The 3152-nt window shown below is 43.7% G+C and overlaps 1 protein-coding gene across 1 annotated transcript in view; it reads left to right on the forward strand.

The window, feature by feature from the left end:
* The window catches only part of COL4A4 (collagen type IV alpha 4 chain), a 183852-nt gene that overhangs the window by 121542 nt on the left and 59158 nt on the right, over positions 1-3152 (forward strand). The window lies entirely within an intron of this gene.

The raw sequence follows: 3152 nt of genomic DNA on the forward strand, positions 1-3152 counted from the left end.
AGGAGAGTCTGCAGGACAAGGAGGATGGGGATGGGGATGGGGATGGGGATGGGACCAGGCAGGGATCGGATCAGAGCTGGGGCCGGGATCAGGGCCGGGGCCTGCTGCACCCATTCCTTCCTCTGCACCCATAGTCATTGCCGGGCACTGGTGGCCCCTGTAAATTCACTACCCTGCACTGGTCCCAGCCCTGCACCGCCTGGGGTAGCCCAGAACGGGGCCAGCCTTGGCTGCACTGCTGAGCCGGAGAGGATGGAGCCCACGAGACCCCCCGCACCTGCCCAACATCATCCCCAGAAAGAGCCCTGATCTTTGCATGGGGCATAGGTGGGCTGCAGCTGCAAGCTTCATGCTGCCTGCTCCATGCCTTGCGGCTGCCTTGAAGCAGCGCAACATGGAGCCATGTGAGTCCCACCGCTGGGTGGCCCAGGCTGGGCAGCAAGGCACATGGCACTGAGCTGCACAGCTTTCAAAGGCAGCAGCGAGGTGTGGAACAGGCAGAGTGCAGTTCACAGCTGCATTCTGCCCGTGCCCTGTGCAAAGACTGGGGGGGGCACAGGCCCCCCTTTGCTGCTCAGCGTTGTGCCCCTGGAGGAGCTGCCAGGCTCTGATTGTTCCATGACCTGGCCCTGCCGGGGCCCCATTCACCATTAATGGAGCCCCAGCCGGGCCATGGGACAGTCAGAGCCTGGTGGGTCGTCCAGGGACACGGTGCAGGGAAGTCAAAGTGGGGAAATGTGCCCAAGCTCCCCTGCGGTGCGCACAGCCCTCCCCCTCCCCTAGTCCTCCCATTCTCCTGGATGACTTACCTGCTGGGCTGCTATGTAGGCTGCCTGGGTAGGCACACATGGCACCCCCTGTCTTCCACCTTCCTCCCAACAGCTCTTTACTTGGGCTGGGGTGTCAGTACAGGTACCCCACTGCCCACTTAAAAAAGTAGCTATTTCAGTTATTTAAACTGGTCGAGTGTTTCCACTGTGTATGCACCATTGAGGAGGTAAGGAGATAGCCCCAAGGTGCCTTACTGCGCATATATGTAGTAGACTGGACCAGCCTGTATAATCATGACATGATTGATCGTGTTGTTTTGAAACTGGCGGAGTGGCACCGAAGCACCCCCTATTAACCAGCCATCACTGAAACTTATCCATGTATATGAACGTAAAAGAATTGGTATATTTAGTATATTGCAGAGCATAGATCTTAGATAATAAGTGACATAGTAACAATAGCAGCATTGTAATAGTAGTGATGATGCATCTGTGACTATCATCAAAAGTGAAACAGTCTAATTGTTCATTATTAAGGACAGAGTCTTGTTAGCATAATTGCTTCTCATTTACATTATAGATCTCAGGTCTGAACAACTTTTGGAGTAGGAACTGAAGTTATAGGGTAGTCACCAGAACAAAACCACTATCCCTTTATTACAGATATATCTCACTAATTAAGGGCCTGATTCTGCAGCCCTTACTCATGTGAGTATTCCTCACTCTAGCAAACAGTCACATTACTTTTAGTGAGACTACTTGTGTGAGTAAAGGTTGCTGGATTGATCTATAAAACATGGAAATGATGGTTCATATATAGGTCAGCCAATTCAGCTGTACCTGGAAATATGGGACTGTAACAGTCCAAAATCTAGAATTACAAGTGTTGATGTTATAATGGATTGTTGGCAAATGCATTAGAAATTCCCTGGAAAGCAAAGTAAATCAAGTCATCAATCCTGACTGAATATGCTAAAGATCAAAAGAATTTTAAACAGCAAACTGGATTGAAAAAATGTCAGAGTATGTAATCATTTTAGATGTGCCATTGTAAATTCCCCAAATTGGCTAAATAATTCTGATTTAAAACTTTAATAAGGAGCTCCTCCACAAGTACAGATGAGGCCACAGTACACAGGATTGGAAAGGTAAAAAAAATGCCATGAAATGTTATCAAAAGAGCTGTGAATTAAAGGCAGACAGGATATTATGGGCTAGAGTTCTCCTGCCCTTTATTACTAAGGTTGGCCTGATACTTCCAAATAAAGTCATGTTTTCAGTTTAGCAACTGAGTCACATATTTGAGTGCCTAAATATGGCCATGCTGGACTCATACTGTGATGAAGGTACCTCTCTCCCCAACTTGAACTGAAGTACTTGTGCATGCAGCTGATTGTAATTTGAAATGTTGGCAGTGAAGCAGAATAGTGAAAGTTCTCAATTTTCAACTTTGATAAAAGAAAAACTTAAGCATTTACATTAAAATCACTCACATAATTATCCTATATTAGTACAACCTTGTACCATTGTTTCTGCACTAAATAAATACGTAATATATCATCAGTATCAGAAAAATGTAATTTGTATTTTTAATTGTAACTTCTATTTTGATTTAACATGTTTTGTTTTTTAAAATTGGGAAAATATATAAGTTCACGAATAAAAGTATTTATCATACTTTAAAAAATGAAAAATTGTTAGTAATTCAAGAGTAGTTTTATTATGAACATGATCAAAATGTTATCCCATTTTTTTGTGTGTCAGGTATTTTTCTCAGTTTGTAGATAAAAAGATGTTCTTTCCAAATTTTTATCCTGCAGCTCACTATCTGGTAAATCCATCTAGTAAATCATCATCAATTACAAAGATTCTGCATAATAGCACGTCTTCAGTTACATGTACGCAACCCCACTGTGCTTAAAAGGGTTTGCACAATTGAGGATTTAGACTTTTTTTTCAAATAATCCTGTACAAAATAGAGTGGAATCCCCTGAGTACTCTTTCCATGGGATTAACAGAAATAATAAAAAAGCGGTAAAATCATACTTTTATTACTAAAACTGGTAGATTATAACTGAATTCACTGAACAGATGCTGTGCCATTTTAAGGTCACTTTTCAAAGTAAACTACTCAGGTATGCATACACTACAATCATAGAAATAGCCTGAGACCGTAGCACAGAGAGACCTGAGCCAGTCTAAGACTAGTTAGCTCAAGTACCAGAAGCTGTCAAGCCATGGCAGGTAATCGTACATGTGGGAAAATTGCAGAGTTCTGTGCTGCCAAGGCGAGACTGCAGTCTAGGCATATCCTACAGGATTAACAGGTAGAGAGTTTCTAGTGTCGGAAGGGACCTTAGCAGATCATCTAGTCTGACCCCC

Source organism: Gavialis gangeticus, unplaced genomic scaffold, assembly GCF_001723915.1.
Source record: "Gavialis gangeticus isolate Ggan-Ray unplaced genomic scaffold, GavGan_comp1, whole genome shotgun sequence".
Taxonomy (NCBI): Eukaryota; Metazoa; Chordata; order Crocodylia; family Gavialidae; genus Gavialis; species Gavialis gangeticus.